General features: G+C 39.7%; 1 long non-coding RNA gene and 1 other non-coding gene across 2 annotated transcripts; one reads left to right on the top strand and one right to left on the bottom strand.

The window, feature by feature from the left end:
* Window positions 1-5,832: 5,832 nt before the first annotated feature.
* On the bottom strand, window positions 5,833-5,940 carry LOC148577056 (small nucleolar RNA R71). The gene has a single exon (XR_015903589.1). It is a non-coding gene; the product is annotated as a small nucleolar RNA R71 (small nucleolar RNA).
* Window positions 5,941-26,261: 20,321 nt separating this feature from the next.
* Window positions 26,262-27,090, top strand: LOC107618540 (uncharacterized). The gene is made up of 3 exons (XR_015902745.1): window positions 26,262-26,315; window positions 26,552-26,793; window positions 27,021-27,090. It is a non-coding gene; the product is annotated as an uncharacterized LOC107618540 (long non-coding RNA).
* The last annotated feature ends 294 nt before the right edge of the window (window positions 27,091-27,384 follow it).

Below are 27,384 nucleotides of genomic sequence, written 5' to 3' on the forward strand. Positions count from 1 at the left end.
AAATGACGAAGAAGAGAGACATCGTCAGTAGGAATAACACCATAAGGAGCAATCTGTTGATCAACAAACCCGACAACATCAAAGTCAGGGGCATCCAGATTGAAGGGCTCAACAGTTCTTTGTCACTTTGGAGGAGGAACGGCAGTAGGAAAAGAGGTAGCAGCAGAAGTCTGGGGAGGATCGATCACACGAACCCGAAGGGGTAGGAATCATCCTCCTCGGTCCTGGAGAACTCAGTACTGGCTGATTTGGCAGAGCATGAGAGGATCCTTCCCCAGCCGCTTTGATGGAGATGTTTTGGGCAGCTGTAACCTTCCTCGCCTTCTTAAAGGCCCTCGTGGAGTCATTATTTTTAACCGTCTATGAAAATACACAAAGAAAACCAAGTCATCAACCAGAAAGAAAGAAGAATGAACTCGACAAAATAAACAAATACGACAAATATCAAGGAAGTCGACCCCTACCCAACTCAGTTTAGAGAAGTAAAGGATTTCCTAAAAATTTCTTAGTATCAAGATGGGGAGGCTGCCCCCAGTTTTCTTCCAACATGGTTACAAAAGCTTGCTCAACTTCGTCCAACATCTCTCATGTGTACCTAGACACCACTACATTCCTCTGCCATTCTAAGGGAAAGTTGGGCTCGCCATTCTCATCCAAAAAGAAAGGACGAGCTCCTTCAACAGCTCGGATCTTAAAAAAGTAATTCTTAAAATCCCTGAAAGACTCATTATACATGGAAAAAACTTTGTGTCCCTGGGCAGACCTAAAAGAAATCCAAGAAGCTTTCTTTTTGGTAGTCCCAGGCTTGGTCAACACAAAGAGGTACAGAAAGAGAGTTTGAGAAGGTTTAACATCAAATTCTTGGCAAACCAATTGAAAAATTTTGATAAATCCCCATGAGTTCAGATGAAGCTGAGATGGAGCTACGTTACATGACCAGAACAGGTCGGTCTCAAAAGGAGTGAAAGGAAGGGTGATGTTCATCTGGATAATAAAGAAGTCGTATGCATAAGAAAAGGGCCGCTCCCCCTGGGTCGGAACAGGGAAGCAAACCCTTTCATCAGAATCAGGTGCTACCAATTCATAGTTGTTCTCTTGATCTCTACTACTACAGATCCGATGATGTTTTCTAAGCTCTGCACAGAATTCAGAGTTAGCTAGAGAAACACACAGCAACACAAGGGAGTCCAACTAGTCGGACATCCCCTCGGGAACCTTAGAAGACGTCTCAACAATATTTTTGCGAGAAGACATGGCCAACTAGTCCTACAATAAGAAAATGAAAATGGATTACTAACCAAAATATCTCAGGCAAAAACAGAAAAATGAAGACGAGTGGAGTTACAATGAGCAAAGGAGAAGAAGAAACGGAAGCCAAATCTTTGAAAAAACTAAATTCAAAATGAAGAAAGGGGGAAAAATAGCAAAGGAAAGAATTAATGGGTTATTAAACCCTCGCACGTTCCCAAGGCAGAGAGACGCGCGTTTCAAAAGAATAAAGGAACGCCTGTTTCAAAAAATTAAGGAAAATATTCCGCATTCAAAGGGAAACTCTACAAAGAAGAAGTCGACAAAATGCTCGAGTTCGGCTTCACTAGAGAAGGATCGAAGTCCTAAAACTAAGGACTCGACCTCAAAAGGAAGACCACACTCGAGCAGGAGCACTGTTCATACCCTGGGTCGAGCTGTCCGACCCGGGATGTTTGACGACAAGTCAACCGACCTCTTCAGGTCAGGACTACTGATGAGCGGATAATTTATACGCTTTTTGGCATTGTTCTTAGTATGTTTTTAGTAGAATCTAGTTACTTTTAGGGATGTTTTTATTAGTTTTTATGTTAAATTCACATTTCTGGACTTTACTATGAGTTTGTGTGTTTTTCTGTGATTTCAGGTATTTTCTGGCTGAAATTGAGGGACTTGAGCAAAAATCAGATTCAGAGGTTGAAGAAGGACTGCTGATGCTGTTGGATTCTGACCTCCCTGCATTCAAAGTAAATTTTCTGAAGCTACCGAACTCAAAATGGCGCACTTCCAATTGCGTTGGAAAGTAGACATCCAGGGTTTTCCAGCAATATATAATAGTCCATACTTTGGCCGAGTTTAGACGATGTAAAAGGGCGTTGAACGCCAGTTCTACGCTGCTGTCTGGAGTTAAACGCTAGAAACACGTCACAAACCAGAGTTGAATGCCAGAAACACGTTACAACCTGGCGTTCAACTCCAGAAAGAACCTCTGCACATGTAACATTCAAGCTCAGCCCAAGCACACACCAAGTGGGCCCCGGAAGTAGATTTATGCATCAATTACTTACTTCTGTAAATCCTAGTAGCTAGTTTATTATAAATATAACTTTTTACTATTGTATTAGACATCCTGGATTGTATTTTTGATCCTGTGATCTCGTTTTGGGGGCTGGCCATTCGGCTATGCCTGAACCTTTCACTTATGTATTTTCAAACGGTAGAGTTTCTACACTCCATAGATTAAGGTGTGGAACTCTGCTGTTCCTCAAAGATTAATGCAAAGTACTACTGTTTTTCTATTCAATTCAACTTATTCCATTTCTAAGATATTCATTTGCACTTCCGTTCCATATTAGATTGGATGATTATCTCTTGGATCTTTTAATCAGAATCTTCATGGTGTAAGCTAGATTGATGGCGGTCATGAGAGTCCGGAAAGTCTAAACCTTGTCTTTGGTATTCCGAGTAGGACTCTGGGATTGAATGACTGTGACGAACTTCAAACTCGCGAGTGCTGGGCGTAGTGACAGACGTAAAAGGAGGGTGAATCCTATTCCAGTATGATCGAGAACTTCAGATGATTAGCCGTGCTGTGACAGAGCATTTGGACCATTTTCACAAGAGGATAGGATGCAACCATTGACCACGGTGATGCCTCCAGACGATTAGCCATGCAGTGACAGCGCATCAGACTATTTTCCAGAGAGGATTAAAAGTAGCCAGTGACAATGGTGATGTCCTTACATAAAGCCAGCCATGGAAAGGAGTAGGACTGATTGGATGAAGACAGCAGGAAAGCAGAAGTTCAGAGGGACGAAAGCATCTCTATACCTTTATCTGAAATTCTCACCAATGATATACATAAGTATTTCTATCTTTATTTTCTGTTTATTTATTATTATTATTCGAAAACTCCATAACTATTTGATATCCGCCTGACTGAGATTTACAAGGTGACCATAGCTTGCTTCATACCAACAATCTCCGTGGGATCGACCCTTACTCAAGTAAGGTTTTATTACTTGGACGACCCAGTGCACTTGCTGGTTAGTTGTATTGAAGTTGTGAATGAAAAACGATTTATTAAGACGTGCGTACAGAGTTTTTGGCGCCGTTGCCTGAGATCACAATTTCGTGCACCAAGTTTTTGGCGCCGTTGCCGGGGATTGTTCGAGTTTGGACAACTGACGGTTCATCTTGTTACTCAGATTAGGTAATTTTCTTTTTGTTTAATTTTCAAAAATTTTTCAAAAATTTTTCAAAAATTTCTCATCTGTTTTCGAAAATTTTTTTTTAAAAATAAATGTTTTCAAAAATATATTTTTCTTCAGATTTTTAAGAATGAATTCTAGAGTTTCATGAAGCATGTTGAAGCCTGGCTGGCTGTAAAGCCATGTCTAATTCTTTTGGATAGGGGCTTCCAACCATCAGCATAGAGGCAAGTTAATTGGAATGTCAGCTGTGGCATGTCTGAGTTACATACTAAAGCTTGGCTGGCTAGTAAGCCATGCCTAACCCTCAGATTGGAGCTTTAGACTAAGAGTACAAGATTCCTGGAATTCATATTAAAAATTTTGGAACCCTTATTTTTCTTTTTCACAATAATTTTCGAAAAATCCAAAAAAAATTAGAAAATCATAAAAATCAAAAATATTTTGTGTTTCTTGTTTGAGTCTTGAGTCAATTTCAAGTTTGGTGTCAACTGCATTTTTTCTAAAAATTCTCTGCATTTTTCGAAAATTCATGCATTCATATTGTTCTTCATGATCTTCAAGTTGTTCTTGGTAAGTCTTCTTGTTTGATCTTGATGTTTTCTTGTTTTGTGTCTTTTCTTGTTTTTCATATGCATTTTTGCATTCATAGTGTCTGAACATGAAAGATTTCTAAGTTTGGTGTCTTGCATGTTTTCTTTGCATTGAAAATTTTTCAAAAATATGTTCTTGATGTTCATCATGATCTTCAAAGTGTTCTTGGTGTTCATCTTGACATTCATAGCATTCTTGCATGCATTCATTGTTTTGATCTAAAAATCTTCATGCATTGCATCATTTTCATGTTTTTCTCTCTCATCATTAAAAATTCAAAAATAAAAAAAAATATCTTCCCCTTTTTTCTCTCTTAAAATTTCGAAAATTAGTTTTGACTTTTTCAAAAATTTTTAAAAATCTAGTTGTTTTTATGAGTCAAATCAAATTTTCAATTTAAAAAAAATCTTATCTTTTTTCAAAATCTTTTTCAAAAATAAATCTTTTTCATTTTTCTTATTTATTTTCGAAAATTATAAAAATATTTTTCAAAAATCTTTTTCTTCATTCTATCTCATAATTTTCGAAAATAACATCATCAATTAATGTTTTGATTCAAAAATTTCAAGCTTGTTACTTGCTTGTTAAGAAAGATTCAAACTTTAAGTTCTAGAATAATATCTTGTGATTTCTTGTGAATCAAGTCATTAATTGTGATTTTAAAAATCAAATCTTTTTCAAAACTAATTTCAATCATATCTTTTCAAAAATATCTTTTTATCTTATCTTTTTCAAAATCATATCTTTTTCAAAAATTTAATTTTAAAACATCTTTTCTAACTTCTTATCTTCTTATCTTTTCAAAATTGATTTTCAAATTTGTTTCAACTAACTAACTAACTTTTTGTTTGTTTCTTATCTTTTTCAAAACTACCTAACTAACTCTCTCTCTCTAATTTTCGAAAATATCTCCCTCTTTTTCAAAAATTCTTTTTAATTAACTAATTGTTTTAAAATTCAATTTTAATTTATTTCTTCTTTTAATTTTCGAAAATCACTAACCATTTTTCAAAAATAATTTTCGAAAATTCTCTCTCTCTCTCTCTCTCATCTCCTTCTATTTATTTATTTACTAACATCTCTTCCTCACTCACCAAAAATCCGAACCCCCTCTCTCTCTGAGTTCAGATTTTCTCTTCTTCTTTTCTTCTACTCTTCTTTTCTTCTTCTACTTACATAAGGAAATCTCTATACCTGGGCAAAAAGGATCCCTATTATTATTATTTTTCTGTTCTCTCTTTTTCATATGAGCAGGAGCAAGGACAAGAACATTCTTGTTGAAGAAGATCCAGAACCTAAAAGGACTCTGAAGAGGAAACTAAGAGAAGCTAAATTACAACAATCCAACAAGCACCTTTCAGAAATTTTCGAACAGGAAGAGGAGATGGCAGCCGAAAATAATAATAATGCAAGGAGAATACTTGGTGACTTTACTGCACCTAATTCCAATTTACATGGAAGAAGCATCTCCATCCCTACTATTGGAGCAAACAATTTTGAGCTGAAACCTCAATTAGTTTCTCTGATGCAGCAAAACTGCAAGTTTCATGGACTTCCATCTGAAGATCCTTTTCAGTTCTTAACTGAATTCTTGCAGATCTGTGATACTGTTAAGACGAATGGAATAGATCCTGAAGTCTACAGGCTCATGCTTTTCCTCTTTGCTGTAAGAGACAGAGCTAGAGTGTGGTTGGACTCTCAACCCAAAGATAGCCTGAACTCTTGGGATAAGCTGGTCATGGCTTTCTTAGCCAAGTTCTTTCCTCCTCAAAAGCTTAGTAAGCTTAGAGTGGATGTTCAAACCTTCAGACAAAAAGAAGGTGAATCCCTCTATGAAGCTTGGGAGAGATACAAGCAACTGACCAAAAAGTGTCCTTCTGACATGCTTTCAGAATGGACCATCCTGGATATATTCTATGATGGTTTATCTGAGCTATCAAAGATATCATTGGATACTTCTGCAGGTGGATCCATTCACCTAAAGAAAATGCCTGCGGAAGCTCAAGAACTCATTGACATGGTTGCTAATAACCAGTTCATGTACACTTCTGAGAGGAATCCTGTGAGTAATGGGATGCCTCAGAAGAAGGGAGTTCTTGAAATTGATACTCTGAATGCCATATTGGCTCAGAACAAAATATTAACTCAGCAAGTCAATATGATTTCTCAGAGTCTGGATGGAATGCAAGCTGCATCCAACAGTACTCAAGAGGAATCTTCTGAAGAAGAAGCTTATAATCCTGAGAACCCTGCAATAGCAGAGGTGAATTACATGGGTGAACCATATGGAAACACCTATAACCCCTCATGGAGAAATCACCCAAATCTCTCATGGAAGGATCAAAAGCCTCAACAAGGCTTTAATAATGGTGGAAGAAACAGGTTTAGTAATAGCAAGCCTTTTCCATCATCCACTAAGCAACAGACAGAGAACTCTGAACAAAATATTTCTAATTTAGCAAACTTAGTCTCTGATCTATCTAAGGCCACTGTAAGTTTCATGAATGAAACAAGGTCCTCAATTAGAAATTTGGAGGCACAAGTGGGCCAGCTGAGTAAAAGGATCACTGAAATCCCTCCTAGTACTCTCCCAAGCAATACAGAAGAAAATCCAAAAGGAGAGTGCAAGGCCAATGATATAACCATCATGGCCGAATCCAAAGAGGAAGGGGAGGACGTGAATCCCAGTGAGGAAGACCTCCTGGGACGTCCAGTGATCAACAAGGAGTTTCCCTCTGAGGAACCAAAGGAATCTGAGGCTCATCTAGAGACCATAGAGATTCCACTAAACCTCCTTATGCCATTCATGAGCTCTGATGAGTATTCCTCTTCTGAAGAGAATGAAGATGTTACTGAGGAGCAAGTTACCAAGTACCTTGGTGCAATCATGAAGCTGAATGCCAAATTATTTGGTATTGAGACTTGGGAAGATGAACCTCCCTTGTTCACCAATGAACTGAGTGATCTGGATCAACTGACATTGCCTCAGAAGAAACAGGATCCTGGAAAGTTCTTAATACCTTGTACCATAGGCACCATGATCTTTGAAAAGGCTCTGTGTGACCTTGGTTCAGGGATAAACCTCATGCTCCTCTCTGTAATAGAGAAACTGGGAATCTTTGGGGTGCAAGCTGCTAAAATCTCATTAGAGATGGCAGACAATTCTAGAAAACAGGCTTATGGACAAGTAGAGGACATATTAGTAAAGGTTGAAAGCCTTTACATCCCTGCTGATTTCATAGTCCTAGATACTGGGAAGGATGAGGATGAATTCATCATCCTTGGAAGGCCCTTCCTAGCCACAGCAAGAGCTGTGATTGATGTTGACAGAGGTGAATTAGTCCTTCAATTGAATGGGGACTCCCTTGTGTTTACAACTCAAGGTTATCCTTCTGTAAACATGAAAAAGAGGCACAGTAAGCCTCCCCCTCTGCAGAGTCAACCAGAGCCCCCACAGTTAAACTATAAGTTTGGTGTTGGGAGGCCACAACCAAACTCTAAGTTTGGTGTTGAACTCCCATATCCAAACTCTAAGTTTGGTGTTGGGGAGTCTCAACAATGCTCTGAACATCTGTGAGGCTCCATGAGAGCCCACTGTCAAGCTATTGACATTAAAGAAGCGCTTGTTGGGAGGCAACCCAATTTTTATTTATCTAATTCTATTTTATTTTTATTGTTATTTCATGTTTTATTAGGTTCATGATCATGTGGAGTCACAAAATAAATATAAAAATTGAAAATGGAATCAAAAACAGCAGAAGAAAAATCACACCCTGGAGGAAGATCTCATTGGCGTTTAAACACCAGTAAGGAGCATCTGTCTGGCGTTCAACGCCAGAACAGAGCATGTTTCTGGCGTTGAACGCCAGAAACAAGCAGCATCCTGGCGTCCAAATGCCAGAAATGCGCAGTGAAGAAGAGCTGGCGCTGAACGCCAGAAACAAGCATCTGGCTAGCGTTCAACGCCAGAAATATGCTGCATCTGGGCGTTGAACGCCCAGAACAAGCATCAGTTCGGCGTTTAAACGCCAGAATTGCATGCAAAGGCATTTTACATGCCTAATTGGTGCAGGGATGAAATTCCTTGACACCTCAGGATCTGTGGACCCCACAGGATCATCTCAGCATCTGTGGACCCCACAGGATCCCCACCTACCACCACTAACTCTCTTCCCTCTTCTCAATGTTCATCCTCTCTTCCCAATAAACACTCTTCCCCAAAACCCTTCACCAATCACCTCAATCTCTCTTCCCTATCACCACTTCACCACTCACATCCATCCACTCTTCCCCATAAACCTACCTCATAAACTCCACCTACCTTCAAAATTCAAAATCAATTTTCCACCCAAAACCCACCCTTATGGCCGAACCTTACCCCCCCTCCCTTCCCTATATATAGCCCTCCATTCTTCCTCATTTTCACACAACACAACCCTCTCTTCTTCCCCTTCTTGGCCGAAACACATATCTCTCTCCCTCTCCTCCATTTCTTCTTCTTCATCTATTCTTTTTTCTCTTGCTCGAGGGCGAGAAAAATTCTAAGTTTGGTGTGGTAAAAGCATAAGCTTTTTATTTTTCCATTACCATTGATGGCACCCAAGACCGGAGAATCCTCTAGAAAAGGGAAAGGGAAGACAAAAGCTTCCACCTCCGAGTCATGGGAGATGGAAAGGTTCATCTCTAAAGCCCATCAAGACCACTTCTATGATGTTGTGGCCAAGAAGAAGGTGATCCCCGAGGTCCCTTTCAAGCTCAAAAGAAATGAGTATCCAGAGATCCGACATGAAATCCAAAGAAGAGGTTGGGAAGTTCTAACAAACCCCATCCAACAAGTCGGCATTCTAATGGTTCAAGAGTTCTATGCCAATGCATGGATCACTAGGAACCATGATCAAAGTAAGAACCCAAACCCAAAGAATTATCTCACCATGGTTCGGGGGAAATACTTAGATTTTAGTCCGGAAAATGTAAGATTGGCGTTCAACTTGCCAATGATGGAAGAGAGCGCACGCCCCTACACAAGGAGAGTCAACTTTGATCAAAGGTTGGACCAAGTCCTCATGGACATATGTGTGGAAGGAGCTCAATGGAAGATTGACTCAAAAGGCAAATCGGTTCAACTGAGAAGACTCGACCTTAAGCCTGTAGCTAGAGGATGGTTAGAGTTCATTCAACGCTCAATCATTCCCACTAGCAACCAGTCTGAAGTTACTATAGACCGGGCCATCATGATCCATAGCATCATGATTGGAGAAGAGGTGGAGGTTCATGAGATTATACCTTAAAAACTCTACAAGGTGGCTGACAAGTCCTCCACTATGGCAAGGTTAGCTTTTCCTCACCTCATTTGCCATCTATGCAATTCGGCTGGGATTGACATAGAAGGAGACATTCCCATTGAGGAAGAAAAGCCCATCACTAAGAAAAAGATGGAGCAAGCAAGAGAGCCCATGCATGGATCTCAAGAGACGCATGAAGCTCATCACCATGAGATCCCGGAGATGCCTCAAATGCATCTTCCTCCACAAAACTATTGGGAGTAAATCAACACCTCCCTAGGGGAATTAAGTTCCAACATGGGACAATTAAGGGTGGAACATCAAGAGCACTCCATCATCCTTCATGAAATTAGAGAAGATCAAAAAGCAATGAGGGAGGAGCAACAAAAGCAAGGAAGAGACATAGAAGAGCTCAAGGACACCATTGGTTCCTCAAGAAGGAAACGCCACCATCACTAAGGTGGACTCATTCCTTGTTCTTACATTCTCTGTTTTTCGTTTTCTATGTTAAGTGCTTATCCATGTTTGTGTCTTATTACATGATCATTAGTAGTTAGTAACTATGTCTTAAAGTTATGAATGTCCTATGAATCCATCACCTCTCTTAAATGAAAAATGTTTTAATTCAAAAGAACAAGAAGTACATGAGTTTCGAATTTATCCTTGAACTTAGTTTAATTATATTGATGTGGTGACAATGCTTCTTGTTTTCTGAATGAATGCCTGAACAGTGCATATGTCTTTTGAAGTTGTTGTTTTTAGAATGTTAAATATGTTGGCTCTTGAAAGAATGATGACAAGGAAACATGTTATTTGATAATCTGAAAAATCATAAAAATGATTCTTAAAGCAAGAAAAAGCAGCAAAGAACAAAGCTTGCAGAAAAAAAAATGGCGAAAAAAAAATAGAAAGAAAAAGAAAAAGCAAGCAGAAAAAGCCAAAAGCTCTTAAAACCAAGAGGCAAGAGCAAAAAGCTAGTAGCCCTTAAAACCAAAAGGCAAGGGTAAATAAAAAGGATCCCAAGGCTTTGAGCATCAGTGGATAGGAGGGCCTACAGGAATAAAATCCTGGCCTAAGCGGCTAAACCAAGCTGTCCCTAACCATGTGCTTGTGGCGTGAAGGTGTCAAGTGAAAACTTGAGACTGAGCGGTTAAAGTCAAGGTCCAAAGCAAAAGAAGAGTCTGCTTAAGAACCCTGGACACCTCTAATTGGGGACTTTAGCAAAGCTGAGTCACAATCTGAAAAGGTTCACCCAATTATGTGTCTGTGGCATTTATGTATCCGGTGGTAATACTGGAAAACAAAGTGCTTAGGGCCACGGCCAAGACTCATAAAGTAGCTGTGTTCAAGAATCAACATACTGAACTAGGAGAATCAATAACACTATTTGAACTTTGAGTTCCTATAGATGCCAATCATTCTGAACCTCAATGGATAAAGTGAGATGCCAAAACTATTCAAGAGGAAAAAAGCTACAAGTCCCGCTCATCTGATTGGAGCTATGTTTCATTGATAGTTTGGAATTTATAGTATATTCTCTTCTTTTTATCCTATTTGATTTTCAGTTGCTTGGGGACAAGCAACAATTTAAGTTTGGTGTTGTGATGAGCGGATAATTTATACGCTTTTTGGCATTGTTTTTAGTATGTTTTTAGTAGAATCTAGTTACTTTTAGGGATGTTTTTATTAGTTTTTATGTTAAATTCACATTTCTGGACTTTACTATGAGTTTGTGTATTTTTCTGTGATTTCAGGTATTTTCTGGCTGAAATTGAGGGACTTGAGCAAAAATCAGATTCAGAGGTTGAAGAAGGACTGCTGATGCTGTTGGATTCTGACCTCCCTGCACTCAATGTAAAATTTCTGGAGCTACAGAACTCAAAATGGCGCGCTTCCAATTGCGTTGGAAAGTAGACATCCAGGGCTTTCCAGCAATATATAATAGTCCATACTTTGGCCGAGTTTAAATAACGTAAAAGGGCGTTGAACACCAGTTCTACGCTGCTGTCTAGAGTTAAATGCCAGAAACACGTCACAAACCAGAGTTGAACGCCAGAAACACGTTACAACCTGGCGTTAAACTCTAGAAAGAGCCTCTGCACGTGTAACATTCAAGCTCAGCCCAAGCACACACCAAGTGGGCCCCGGAAGTGGATTTATGCATCAATTACTTACTTCTGTAAACCCTAGTAGCTAGTTTATTATAAATAGAACTTTTTACTATTGTATTAGACATCCTGGATTGTATTTTTGATCCTGTGATCACGTTTTGGGTGCTGGCCATTCAGCCATGCCTGAACCTTTCACTTATGTATTTTCACTACTAGAAAATTAGTTATTACAGACAGATATTTCCGACGGATTTTATCCCACGGAAATACAGACGGAATTTCAGAGGGATTTTTTTGTTGGAAAACAAAAAAAATGAATTAGCATAAATTACAAACGGAAAATAGAATCCGTCGATAATTCCGTCGGTAAAATTAATTTTTTTTCGTGAGAAATAGTTACAGACGAAAAATTCGTCTGTAATTAAATAGAAAAAATGTTGCGTTTCATTAAATTATTACAGACGGATTTTCCCTCTGTAATTTAAAATTTTCCGTCGGAAATATTGAGTTAACCCTAATTTTATCACCACACTATCGAGCTCCATTCACACTCCTGACCTATGAACTCATTTTCTCATTTTCACCCTCATCCCTCTTCAAAGTTGTCGTCGAGTACTCTTCTCCTCCGGTAGAAGGTGCTGTCGCCGCCGGCGGGGATAGACCGTGGGTGCCGTCATCTGGGGAAGCTCTACTCGGCCCTCTTCGCATCGTTCCTCCTCTCCTCGCCATTGCACGAAGTTCTGAGTTGAGCTCGTGGCATCGCCGTCGCGAAGGGTTCCTCCCCTCCTCGCCGTGCGTCGTTTCTGATTCACTGCTCCTGCCCCTTCTCTTCTCTGATTTTAGGTAACTCTGTGTCAAACTCTCATCGCGCGCTCACCTGTCTCACACTCTCCGAGCTCACTTTATCAATCTTACTCTCACAACTTTTGCAAACCCTAGGAACAACATTATCAATCTTACTCTCACAATATTTGCAACCATCTACTCAGTTTAGTTGAGGTGAGATTCATTCATCGTGGCTTCCACTTTTATCTTAAGATCTCCAATTTATAAATTTAACTATTTTGTTCTGATTTAACGCATTGATTTTTATCTGTTTCTTAATTGAAAATATTGAAATAAAAGGATGGCCGTGTTTGCTGGTTTGACATGCGGTGCAAAGATGTGGCGAGACTGGTTATGGATGTTATTGTGGAACCCGTCACTTCCTTGTGTTTCAAGACTGGTGAGACCATTTTCTTCTTTTAAATGTCATTTGTTCTTAATATTTGTTTTAGTATCTGTTTCACAAGGGATTCTAGTCATAAACTCTTTCTTTCAAGCTGAAAAGTGATTAACTAATCTTTTACTGATTGCAAATAGTTGTGCTTGGTGGTGCATCTTTACACTAATAACATGTTAATACCTTGACTCAAAAAGATTAATGATACAGGAACTTAGTGGCAGCTTGAAAGATAAATCATGCGGTTTCATATACAGGAACTGTATATTATGTTCTGTCCTGCTGAAGGCAACAAAAGAATGGAAGCCGCTTGAGAATTATAATTATAACAAAGAGGAGATAAACAAGGTAAACAGTATGACTTGTATTCAGTTATATTGCTATGCATTTTCTTGATCTTATTGAGTGTTTCTGCTGCTCTCTTGGCATGTGAAAATGAATTGTGGTGTATTTGTAGACACTACTTCACACTCTCTTCTACTTGTAGCTCAGAAATGTTAAGTGTAGTGTTTGTTTGAGATGCCATGTTTGTCTCTTGGTTTTCTTGCATGAGATTTTGAAATGGATTTTAATCATTGTTGTGAACACTAATTTGGTTCTGTGGTTTCTTGATCTACATAAATGATGAGCGGATATTTTATACGCTTTTTGGGGATAATTTCATATAGTTTTGAGTATGTTTTAGTTAGTTTTTAGTCTATTTCTAGTAGTTTTTAGGAAAAATTCATATTTCTGGACTTTACTATGAGTTGTATGTTTTTCTGTAATTTCAGGTATTTTTCTGGCTGAAATTGAAGGAGCTGAGCAAAAATCTGATTCAGGCTGAAAAAGGACTGCTGATGCTGTTGGATTCTGACCTCCCTGCACTCAAAGTGGATTTTCTGGAGCTACAGAACTCGAAATGGCGTGCTTCCAATTGCGTTGGAAAGTAGACATCCAGGGCTTTCCAGCAATATATAATAGTCCATACTTTGCACAAGAATAGACGACGTAAACTGGCGTTCAACGCCAGTCCTCTGCCCAATTCTGGCGTCCAGCGCCAGAAAAGGATCAAAAACTGGAGTTGAACGCCCAAACTGGCACAAAAATTGGCGTTCAACTCCACAAATGGCCTCTGCACGAGGATTACTTAAAGTCTCAGCCCCAGCACACACCAAGTGGGCCCCAGCACACCAAGTGGGCCCTAGAAGTGGATCTCTGCATCATCCATCATAGTCCACTCATATTTTGTAACCCTAGGCTACTAGTTTAGTATTTAAACAACTTTTAGAGACTTATTTTGTATCTCATGACATTTCAGATCTAAACTTTGTATTCTCTGACGGCATGAGTCTCTAAACCCCATTGTTGGGGGTGAGGAGCTCTGCTGTGTCTCAATGAATTAATGCAAGTATTTCTGTTTTCATTCAAACACGCTTGTTCCTATCTAAGATGTTCATTCGCGCTTAACTGTGATGATGGTGATGAGCTGTGACACTCATCACCTTCCTCAACCCATGAACGTGTGTCTGACAACCACCTCCGTTCTATATCCGATTGAATGAGTGTCTCTTAGATTCTTCAATCAAAATCTCCGTGGTATAAGCTAGAACTGATGGCGGCATTCATGAGAATCCGGAAAGTCTAAGCCTTGTCTGTGGCATTCCGAGTAGGATTCAAGGATTGAATGACTGTGACGAGCTTCAAACTCCTGAAGGCTGGGCGTTAGTGACAGACGCAAAAGGATAGTAAATCCTATTCCAACCGGATCGAGAACCAACCGGTGATTAGCCGTGCTGTGACAGAGCGCGTGAGCGTAGTTTTCACTGGAAGGATGGAAGGTAGCCATTGACAACGGTGATCCACCAACACACAGCTTGCCATAGGAGGACGTGCGTGCGTGAATCAGAAGACAGAGGAAAGCAGAGATTCAGAGGACAAAGCATCTCCAAAACTCCAACATATTCTCCATTACTGCACAACAAGTAACTTTTAATTTATGCTCTACTGGTTATTCACAATTCAATTGATAAACATAATTGACTTCCTGACTAAGATTTACAAGATAACCATAGATTGCTTCAAACCAACAATCTCTGTGGGATTCGACCCTTACTCACGTAAGGTATTACTTGGACGACCCAGTGCACTTGCTGGTTAGTGGTACGCGTTGTGAAAAGTGTGATTCACAATTCGTGCTACCAAGTTTTTGGCGCCGTTGCCGGGGATTGTTCGTGTTTGAACAACTGACGGATTATTTTGTTGCTTAGATTAGGAAAAATCTTCTCTTTTTTTTTTTGGTTTAGAGTCTTTTATTATTTATCCCTTGTTAAAACACTTTAAATTTATAGCTCAGTTAATTAGAACGTGGTGTTTATGTTCATGGTAATTGGCTATCATATTTTTAAAAAACCTTTTTCCAAAAATAATTTTTCTATTAAATCCTGTGCCAAACTTTAATAAGGTCCCATAACTCATTTGGCTAGAACATTAATTTGATTGGGTTAGAATCTTTTATACTCTTTTCAAAACCTTCTTTTTCAAAAATATTTTTTCTATTAAATCTTGTGCCAAACTTTAAGTTTGGTGTTTTCTTGTTGATTCCCCTTTGATTTTCGAAAATTTTGGTTTGGTTTTCTAAAAATTTTAAGTTTGGTGTTCTTCCTTCATGTTCTTGTGTTCTTGTGAGTCTTCAAAGTGTTCTTGAGTTTTCCTTGTGTCTTGATCTTAAAATTTTTAAGTTTTGTGTTCCTTGGTGTTTTCCCTCCAAATTTTTCGAAAACAAGGAGCATTAGATCTAAAAATTTTAAATCTTGTACTATCTTATTGTTTTTCTCTCTCCTCACTAAATTCAAAAATATCTTTTCAAAATATCTCTTCTAACTTCCTAACTTCTTATCTTTTCAAATTTGTTTCAACTAACTAACTAACTTTTTGTTTGTTTCTTAACTTTTTCAAAACTACCTAACTAACTCTCTCTCTCTAATTTTCGAAAATATCTTCCCTCTTTTTCAAAAAAAAAATTTCGTTTTTTTTAACTAATTATTTTTAATTTTTTTTACAAAAAAAAAAAATAATTTTCAAAATTCAAATTCTTTTTAGTTATTTTATTTTATTTAAGTATTTACTTCTTATAAAATAAAATAAATAAAAAGATAAATCAGTCCAAGTTATATCCATAGAAATCCATCATGGACATAAGTGGAAATGAACAGTCCAGGAGGACTCTGGGGTCATATTCTAACCCCTCTACTGCTTCATATGGGAGTAGCATATGCATACCCTCCATTGGAGTTAGTAGCTTTGAGTTGAATCCTCAGCTCATTATCATGGTGCAGCAAAGTTGCCAGTATTCCGGTCTTCCACAGGAAGAACCTACAGAGTTTCTGGCACAGTTTCTACAGATTGCTGACACAGTACATGATAAGGAAATAGATCAGGATGTCTACAGACTATTACTGTTTCCATTTGCTGTAAAAGATCAAGCTAAGAGGTGGTTAAATAACCAACCTAAGGCCAGCATAAGAACATGGAAACAGCTGACAGAAAAATTCCTGAATCAATATTTCCCTCCAAAAAGGATGACACAGCTAAGGCTGGACATCCAAGGCTTTAAACAAGGAGATAATGAATCTCTTTATGATGCCTGGGAGAGATACAGAGAGATGCTACGAAAATGCCCCTCTGAAATATTTTCAGAGTGGGTTCAGTTAGACATCTTCTACTATGGGCTTGCAGAAGGAGCTCAGATGTCTTTAGATTACTCAGCTGGTGGATCTATCCATATGAGAAAGACAATCGAAGAGGCTCAAGAGCTCATTGATACAGTTGCCAGGAATCAGCATCTGTATCTAAGCAGCAACCCTTCCATGAATGAAGAGGTTAAAACAGTAACTGCTGAATTCAGTACTGTAAAACAAGCTGCTGAATTCAATCAGCAATTAGATTTTCTAACAAAGCAGCTAGCTGAATTCAAAGACAGGTTACAGGAGACAAGGATAGCTAATATACATATGGAAGAACAGTTTAAGCAAACAAAGCAGCAGCTATCAAAGCAAATAGCAGAAGAATGCCAAGCAGTTCAATTAAGAAGTGGGAAAACATTAAATACCCCACCTCAAGGCATCAAAAATTCAAGAAATAAGCAACCCACCAAAGATTCCCCTGAGGACAGTAAGAGCCCAGGAAAAAATAATTCTGGCACTAAAACGCCAGAAAATGGGTGGAAGGCTGGCGCTGAACGCCCAGACCATGCCCAAAACTGGCGTTCAGCGCCAGAAACAAGGCAGGATTGGCGTTCAATGCCAGAAATGGGCAAGAATCTGGCGTTGAACGCCCAACCGGGGCACATTTCTGGCGTTCAGGCGCCAGGAACAGACAGTGAGCTAGCGTCTAACGTCACTCCAGCTTCTGACTCTGGCATTCAATTGCCAGTGAGGGATCAGACACACACAAGTGCTGACAACAACCCCTCTAAAAAGGCTTCTTTAACCACTAAGGTTGAGGAATATAAAGCCAAGATACCTTATCCTCAAAAACTCTGGAAAGAGGAGCAGGATAAGCAATTTGCTCGCTTTGCAGATTATCTAAGGACTCTTGAAATAAAGATTCCATTTGCAGAGGCACTTGAGCAAATACCTTCTTATGCCAAGTTCATGAAAGAGATCTTGAGTCATAAAAAGGAGTGGAGAGAAACAGAAAGAGTTCTCCTCACTGAAGAATGCAGTGCAGTCATTCTGAAAAGCTTTCCTGAAAAGCTTAAAGACCCTGGGAGTTTTCTGATACCATGCATATTAGAAGGTGATTGCACCAAGACAGCTTTATGCGATCTTGGGGCAAGCATCAACCTAATACCTGCATCCACTATCAGGAAGCTTGGCTTAACTGAAGAAGTTAAACCAACCCGGATATGTCTCCAACTTGCTGATGGTTCCACTAAATACCCATCAGGCGTGATTGAGGACATGATTGTCAGAGTTGGGCCATTCGCCTTTCCCACTGACTTTGTTGTGCTGGAAATGGAGGAGCACAAGAGTGCTACTCTCATTCTAGGAAGACCCTTCCTAGCAACTGGACGATCCCTCATTGACGTCCAGCAGGGGGAAATAACCCTGAGAGTCAACGATGACGAGTTCAAATTGAACGCTGTCAAAGCCATGCAGCATCCAGACACATCAACAGACTGCATGAAAGTTGACCTTATTGACTCTTTGGTAGAAGAGATCAACATGGCTGAGAGTCTCGAATCAGAGTTGGAAAACATCTTTAAAGATGTTCAGCCTGATTTGGAGGATTCAGGGGACATGAAAGAGCCTCTGAACTTTCTTCTGAAAGAGGAAAAACCTCCTAAACCAGAGCTCAAGCCACTGCCACCATCCTTGAAATATGCATTTCTAGGAGAAGGTGACACTTTTCCAGTGATCATAAGCTCTGCTTTAAATTCACAGGAAGAGGAAGCACTTATTCAAGTGCTAAGGACACACAAGACAGCTCTTGGGTGGTCCATAGGTGATCTTAAGGGCATAAGCCCAGCTAGATGCATGCACAAAATCCTATTGGAGGATAATGCCAAACCAGTGGTTCAACCACAGAGGCGGCTAAATCCAGCCATGAAGGAAGTGGTGCAGAAAGAGGTCACCAAATTACTGGAGGCTGGGATTATTTATCCTATTTCTGACAGCCCCTGGGTGAGCCCTGTTCAAGTCGTCCCAAAAAAGGGAGGCATGACAGTGATTCATAATGAAAAAAATGAACTGGTTCCTACAAGAACAGTTACAGGGTGGCGCATGTGTATTGACTACAGAAGGCTCAATATAGCCACCAGAAAGGATCATTTTCCTTTACCATTCATAGACCAGATGCTAGAGAGACTAGCAGGTCATGATTATTACTGCTTTTTGGATGGCTACTCAGGCTATAACCAGATTGCAGTAGATCCCCAGGATCAAGAGAAAACAGCATTCACATGTCCATCCGGAGTGTTTGCTTATAGAAGGATGCCTTTTGGGCTATGCAATGCACCTGCAACCTTCCAGAGATGCATGCTCTCTATTTTCTCTGATATGGTGGAAAAATTTCTGGAAGTCTTCATGGATGACTTCTCAGTATATGGAGACTCATTCAGCTCCTGTCTTGATCACCTGAAACTTGTTCTGAAAAGATGCCAAGAAACCAACCTAGTTTTAAACTGGGAAAAGTGTCACTTCATGGTGACTGAAGGAATTGTTCTTGGGCATAAAATCTCAAACAAGGGAATAGAGGTAGATCAAGCAAAAATAGAGGTAATTGAAAAATTACCACCACCTGCCAATGTTAAGGCAATCAGAAGCTTTCTGGGGCATGCAGGATTCTATAGGAGGTTTATAAAGGATTTTTCAAAAATCGCAAAACCCCTAAGCAATCTGCTAGCTGCTGACACGCCATTTGTGTTTGACACAGCATGCCTACAGGCGTTTGAAACGCTGAAAGCTAAGCTGGTCACAGCACCAGTCATTTCTGCACCAGACTGGACATTGCCATTTGAGTTAATGTGTGATGCCAGTGATCATGCCATTGGTGCAGTACTGGGACAGAGGCATGACAAGCTTCTGCATGTCATTTATTATGCCAGTCGCGTTTTAAATGATGCCCAGAAAAATTACACAACCACAGAAAAGGAATTACTTGCAGTGGTTTACGCCATTGACAAGTTCAGATCCTACTTAGTAGGATCAAAGGTGATTGTGTACACTGACCATGCTGCTCTTAAGTATCTACTCACAAAGCAGGATTCAAAACCCAGGCTCATCAGATGGGTATTGCTTCTGCAAGAGTTTGATATAGAAATAAGAGACAGAAAAGGGACAGAGAACCAAGTAGCTGATCATCTGTCCCGGATAGAGCCAGTGGAAGGGATGTCCCTCCCCTTCCTTGAGATCTCTGAGACATTCCCTGATGAGCATCTATTTGCCATTCAGGAAGCACCATGGTTTGCCGATATTACAAACTATAAAGCTGCAAGGTTCATACCCAAGGAGTACAATAGAATACAAAAAAAGAAACTAATTACTGATGCAAAGTACTACTTGTGGGATGAGCCCTATCTCTTTAAGAGATGTGCAGATGGAATTATCCGTAGGTGTGTCCCCAGAGAGGAAGCACAGAGAATCTTATGGCATTGCCATGGATCTCAATATGGAGGTCATTTCGGAGGTGAGCGAACAGCCACCAAGGTCCTCCAATGTGGCTTCTATTGGCCCACACTCTATAAAGATTCCCGAGAGTTTGTACGTAATTGTGACAGTTGCCAAAGAGCTGGTAATCTGCCTCATGGTTACGCCATGCCTCAACAAGGAATCTTGGAAATAGAGTTGTTTGATGTATGGGGAATTGACTTCATGGGACCTTTCCCACCATCATACTCAAACACTTATATTCTGGTGGCAGTTGACTATGTATCAAAATGGGTTGAGGCTATTGCCACACCCACCAATGATACTAAAACAGTGCTGAAGTTCCTCCAGAAATATATCTTTAGCAGGTTTGGTGTCCCTAGAGTGTTAATCAGTGATGGGGGCACTCACTTCTGCAATAAACAGCTTTACTCTGCCATGGTTCGGTATGGAATTCGCCACAAGGTGGCCACTCCATATCATCCACAAACCAATGGGCAGGCTGAAGTCTCTAATAGAGAATTAAAGAGAATCCTGGAACGGACAGTAAATACCCGTAGAAAGGATTGGGCAAGGAGCTTGGATGATGCTCTGTGGGCTTACAGAACAGCATTCAAGACCCCTATAGGGACCTCTCCATACCAACTCGTGTATGGTAAGGCATGCCACTTGCCCGTGGAACTGGAACATAAGGCCTACTGGGCAACCAGATTCCTAAACTTAGATGCCAAATTAGCAGGAGAAAAACGATTGCTCCAGCTAAATGAGCTAGAGGAATTCAGATTCACAGCTTTCGAAAATGCCAAGCTTTATAAAGAAAAATCAAAAAAATGGCATGACAGAAAGCTGTCATCTAGAATCTTTGAACCAGGACAGAAGGTCCTGTTGTTTAACTCTAGACTCAGGCTATTCCCCGGGAAACTGAAATCCCGGTGGAGGGGACCATACGTGATTACAAGTGTGTCACCATATGGTTATGTGGAGCTTCAAGATATTGATTCTGATAAGAAGTTCATTGTCAATGGACAGAGAATCAAGCATTATCTTGAAGGCAACACTGAGCAAGAATGCTCAAGGCTGAAGCTAGATTGAAAGCTCAGCAAAGTCCAGCTAAAGACAATAAAGAAGCGCTTGTTGGGAGACAACCCAGCCATGGGGCAACAATCCTCTAAGCATTTTTGCCCTATTTTTATTTTTATTTGTTTATATAAAGTTCACTGACACTAAGGTACAAAGTCATTTGTATAAGTTTACAGGGTTACAGAAGGAATCAGCACACAAAACAGAGTAAAAGAGCTCAATGGCAAGAAAACGCCAAAAGGGGCATTTTGGGCGTTCAGCGCCCAAAATGGGCATCCACTGGGTGCTGAACGCCAGTAATGGCAGCATTTGGGCGTTCAACGCCAGAAATGGCCACCCACTGGGCGTTGAACGCCAGGAATGGCAGCAACTGGGCGCTGAACGCCCAGGAGATCAGCATTTGGGCGCTGAACGCCCAAAACAGGCAGTGTTTGGGCGTTCAAACGCCAGGAGGACAGGAAGGAGCCAAATCCAAGCAATCCCACACGTATTTCCATTTCAAATTTTATGCATCAATGCATGATGTTTACATGAACATATCAAGAACCCTGATTTCAAAAAACCTTAATTTCTAAAAATCCATCTTTCCAAATTCAACCCAACTCCTTTCAAAATCTTTTCTGAAAAATCTATCTTTTTCAAAATCTATCTTTTTCACTCAAAAATCTTTTCAACTAATCCATATCTTCTCCAATATCTTTTTCATATTATCTTTTTCAAAATCCAGAATTATCTTTTTCAAAAATCTATCCTATCTTTTCAAAATTAAACTATATCTTCTATCTTATCTTTTTCAACTCAATCTTTTTATCTTATCTCCTCCAATTTTTCGAAAATTCACCCCTCCCCCCCTTTAAATTGGGTTCGGCCCCCCCTCCTTCATCAACAAGTGCTACTCAATCTCCTTCTATCCCTCTCCTTTCTTTTCTTTTGCTTGAGGACAAGCAAACCTCTAAGTTTGGTGTGTTTTTCCGAAATCACTAAGATCATGGCTCCCAAAGGGAAACAATACACTCCTAGAGACAAGAAAGAGAGCGTTCCAAAACCACTTTGGAATCAAGAGAAGTTCTTATCTAAAGAACATTCAGACCATTATCTTAAAGTAATGGGTCTGAGATCAGTGATCCCGGAAGTTAGATTCGATCTGAAAGAAGATGAATATCCGGAGATCCAGGAGCAAATTCGAATCAGGAACTGGGAAGTCCTAGCTAATCCTGAAACGAAAGTAGGAAGGAACATGGTCCAGGAGTTCTATGCTAATATGTGGCAGACTGACAAGCAAAGACTATCTGGAATTGCCTGCTACGAATTTCGGACCATGGTCAGGGGAAAAATTGTTCATACCACCCCTGACAAGATCAGAGAGATACTAAAGCTACCTCAGCTAAAGGATGATCCAGACTCCTTCAACAGGAGGATGATGAGAGCAGACATTGGCCTGGATAAAATTGGAGAGGTCATCTGTATTCCTAGAGCCAGGTGGACCACCAACACAAAGGGCGTCCCAAATCAACTCAAGAGGGAGGATCTCAAACCAGTTGCCAGAGGATGGCTGGACTTCATTGGGCGTTCTCTGTTGCCCACCAGCAACCGTTCTGAAGTCACAGTTAAAAGAGCAGTGATGATTCATTGCATCATGATGGGAAAGGAAGTGGAGGTTCATCAGCTGATTTCAACAGAGCTCTATAAGATTGCTAACAAAAATTCAAGAGAGGCCAGGTTGGCTTATCCAAGTGTGATATCTCTGCTCTGCAAGGACGCTGGAGTCAAGATGGGAATAACTGAATATATCCTAATTGAAAAGTCAATCACCAAAGCATCAATGGAGAGACAACAAGCACAGGAGGATCATATCAAGAAGAGAGCACAGGAATTCCTCCCAGAGATTCCTCAAGCAGAATATTGGGAACATCTTGAGACGTCTGTCACCAAGATACAGGAAGCTATGGAGCAAATAATAAAACAACAGAAGGAACACAGTCAAATGCTGACCCATATACTTAAAGAACAAGAGGAGCAGGGACGTGACTTAAGGGAACTGAAGTGCCAAAAGTCTTCTGTGATACCAAGTCTCCCAAGGATCAGAGGAACTCCCATACCTCCAAAATAAAGGTTGTTAATTTCCAATTTCTGCCGTAACTCTGTGATAGTGTCCTTATAAAAAGTTTACCTTAGAAGTCATATAATAGTAATTAGTATCTATTTGATTTTATCTCCAATTAAGCTATAGTTTATTTTTCTCATCATCATTAAACATGAATAAAATAGTAGATCTTTTGAATAAGAAGCAATAAAATTTCGAGTTTAAATAAAACAAATTCTAATTGGTTAAATGTGGTGGCAATGCTTTCTGTCTTCTGAATGAATGCTTGAACAGTGCATATGTCTTTTGAATTTGTTGTTTAAGACTGTTAAATATGTTGGCTCTTGAAAGAATGATGAACATGAGACATGTTATTGAGAATCTGAAAAATAAAAAAAAAATGATTCTTGAAGCAAGAAAAAGCAGCAAAGAACAAAGCTTGCAGAAAAAAAAAAAAAGAAGCAAAAGCAAGCAGAAAAAGCCAATAACCCTTAAAACCAAAAGGCAAGGGCAATTAAAAAGGATCCCAAGGCTTTGAGCATCAGTGGATAGGAGGGCCTAAAGGACTGAAGTCCTGGTCTAAGCGGCTAAACCAAGCTGTCCCTAAACATGTGCTTGTGGCGTGCAGGTGTCAAGTGAAAACTTGAGACTGAGCGGTTAAAGTCAAGGTCCAAGCGAAAAAAAAAAAAAAGAGTGTGCTTAAGAACTCTGGACACCTCTAATTGGGGACTTTAGCAAAGCTGAGTCACAATCTGAAAAGGTTCACCCAGTTATGTGTCTGTGGCATTTATGTATCCGGTGGTAATACTGGAAAACAAAGTGCTTAGGGCCACGGCCAAGACTCATAAAGAAGCTGTGTTCAAGAATCATCACACTGAACTAAGAGAATCAATAACACTATCTGAATTCTGAGTTCCTATAGATGCCAATCACTCTAAGCTTCAATGGATAAAGTGAGATGCCAAAACTGTTCAGAAGCAAAAAGCTACTAGTCCCGCTCATCTAATTAGAATCTGAGCTTCATTCAAAAACTCTGAGATATTATTGCTTCTCAACCTATTAGTCTTCTATTTTATTTGTCTAGTTGCTTGAGGACAAGCAACAGTTTAAGTTTGGTGTTGTGATGAGCGGATATTTTATACGCTTTTTGGGGATAATTTCATATAGTTTTGAGTATGTTTTAGTTAGTTTTTAGTCTAATTCTAGTAGTTTTTAGGAAAAATTCATATTTCTGGACTTTACTATGAGTTGTGTGTTTTTCTGTAATTTCAGGTATTTTTCTGGCTGAAATTGAAGGAGCTGAGCAAAAATCTGATTCAGGCTGAAAAAGGACTGCTGATGTTGTTGGATTCTGACCTCCCTGCACTCAAAGTGGATTTTCTGGAGCTACAGAACTCAAAATGGCGTGCTTCCAATTGCGTTGGAAAGTAGACATCCAGGGCTTTCCAGAAATATATAATAGTCCATACTTTGCACAAGAATAGACGACGTAAACTGGCGTTCAACGCCAGTCCTCTGCCCAATTCTGGCGTCCAGCGCCAGAAAAGGATCAAAAACTGGAGTTGAACGCCCAAACTGGCACAAAAACTGGCGTTCAACTCCACAAATGGCCTCTGCATGAGGATTGCTTAAAGTCTCAGCCCCAGCACACACCAAGTGGGCCCCAGCACACCAAGTGGGCCCCAGAAGTGGATCTCTGCATCATCCATCATAGTCCACTCATATTTTGTAACCCTAGGCTACTAGTTTAGTATTTAAACAACTTTTAGAGACTTATTTTGTATCTCATGACATTTCAGATCTAAACTTTGTATTCTCTGACGGCATGAGTCTCTAAACCCCATTGTTGGGGGTGAGGAGCTCTGCTGTGTCTCAATGAATTAATGCAAGTATTTCTGTTTTCATTCAAACACGCTTGTTCCTATCTAAGATGTTCATTCGTGCTTAACTGTGATGATGGTGATGAGCTATGACACTCATCACCTTCCTCAACCCATGAACGTGTGTCTGACAACCACCTCCGTTCTATATCCGATTGAATGAGTGTCTCTTAGATTCTTCAATCAGAATCTTCGTGGTATAAGCTAGAACTGATGGCGGCATTCATGAGAATCCGGAAAGTCTAAGCCTTGTCTGTGGCATTCCGAGTAGGATTCAAGGATTGAATGACTGTGACGAGCTTCAAACTCCTGAAGGCTGGGCGTTAGTGACAGACGCAAAAGGATAGTAAATCCTATTCCAACCGGATCGAGAACCAACCGGTGATTAGCCGTGCTGTGACAGAGCGCGTGAGCGTAGTTTTCACTGGAAGGATGGAAGGTAGCCATTGACAATGGTGATCCACCAACACACAGCTTGCCATAGGAGGACGTGCGTGCGTGAATCAGAAGACAGAGGAAAGCAGAGATTCAGAGGACAAAGCATCTCCAAAACTCCAACATATTCTCCATTACTGCACAACAAGTAACTTTTAATTTATGCTCTACTGGTTATTCACAATTCAATTGATAAACATAATTGACTTCCTGACTAAGATTTACAAGATAACCATAGATTGCTTCAAACCAACAATCTCTGTGGGATTCGACCCTTACTCACGTAAGGTATTACTTGGACGACCCAGTGCACTTGCTGGTTAGTGGTACGCGTTGTGAAAAGTGTGATTCACAATTCGTGCTACCAATAAACTATTGAATCGTTAAATTGGATTGCAGCATTATACCTGAACTAATATTTGCTTGCACATTCTTCCATTCTGCTATAATACAAACTGATCCTGCTATCCTTGATTCCTTGTATGGAGGTGCACTTTCTTTCTTTCTTTCTTTCTTCCATTCCTGCTATTCTTTTTTTGGGGGGGGGGGAGATGGAATTGGAAGATAGTGTATTGAATATCAAATGCCATCCCCAGCACATCATCAAGTTCTGTGTGCAAAAAAACAAAAATAAAAATATGGGATTGGAACAATTTTTCTACCTGCCCCTGCCTAATCTGAAATGAATATTAAAAAGTGAATTTTATTTGGACTGCGGGTTTGGAGTTCTAGTGCTAAGAGTTTCATTCTATTTCAGAGATAAAACGGTGGCAGGTGCAGCCAATGAGTGGGTCAAGGAAATTAAGGTATTTGTAAGAGTAGGGTACTATTTAAACATTTTATTTTTGATCAAATCCAATTAGACTTTGACGTTGAGGCATTTGAATAGTTGCGTTTAAGGTTCAGTTAACTCATTGAGTTGGATGATTTGACTTTCAATTCTTCAACATTTTAACAGTGTCAAAGCATCTATTGAGAGGTACAAGAAAGCCAGTTCAGATTCTTCTAATGGTGGATCCACTTCTGAGATTAATGCTCAGGTTATTACTTATTAATTCATTATTAATCTCATCAGCATCATATATATATATATAGCTTTTTCACTAAATATATATATATATATATATATATATATATTTCAGCATTACCAGCAAGAATCTGCAAAACTGCGTGTGCAAATCAGTAACCTTCAGAACCACAACAGGCAAGTTCGATGAACCAATTATTACTAAATAATTGAATCACAGAAAAATTGAACAATTATTGCATGATGTAGGCAAATCTTGGGTGAGGCTTTGAGCAATATGGCTGTCAAGGATCTCAAAAACCTTTTGGGGCTTTATGAGCTTATTTCTGCTAAAGAAGCTGTGATCAATGGTGGTGCTGATTAGATTGTCCTAATAAACAATTGGCTTACTTCAAGTAGGGTTGGATCTTTGAATGATGACCATATTTCATTTCTTAACCGAATTTATGCTTTGTTTATCTGAAAATTAGAGCTGCTGTGAACTATGATAGGTTAGTTAATGTCTTAATGCAAATGCTTGTTCTCCTCCCCCCTCTCTCTTTTTATCTTTTAAAATGCGTGTTGCTTTTAACATCTTAGTTTTGAGGGAGGGGTAGCTTTATGTGTCATTTTTTTATTAGTTGTGTTCTGATTTTGGGGATTTTTTGGATGGTATTGTTTTTGTAGGGATCTCCTGGAATTGAAGATAGCGACAAGTCTGAGGCGCAATTGACTTCAGCTGCTGCTTCTGTGGAGGGTTAAATTCAGGATGCTTGTGACAATTCTTGTAGCATCTGTCTTGAAGCCTTCTGTGACAGTGATCCTTCCACCGTATGACCCTAATTTTTTTTATCATGTGTTCATTTCTTTGGATGACTTTTGTTTGACTCTTTTGATCATGCTGGTTTCTTTCACCCTTCCTGCAGGTGACAAGTTGCAAGCATGAGTTTCATTTTCAGTGCATTCTGGAATGGTATTGTTCTTTGGCTTTCTCTATTAACTGTTTAGTCCTGTATTATAGTGAGAATTATGGATATTCATTTGGCATTTCAGTCTTGTTGTACCATTTTTATGCTTTGGTGAATTCATCTTGTTGTACTATT

Source organism: Arachis ipaensis, chromosome B1 (genome assembly GCF_059453495.1).
Source record: "Arachis ipaensis isolate K30076 ecotype BB chromosome B1, ASM5945349v1, whole genome shotgun sequence".
Lineage (NCBI taxonomy): Eukaryota > Viridiplantae > Streptophyta > Magnoliopsida > Fabales > Fabaceae > Arachis > Arachis ipaensis.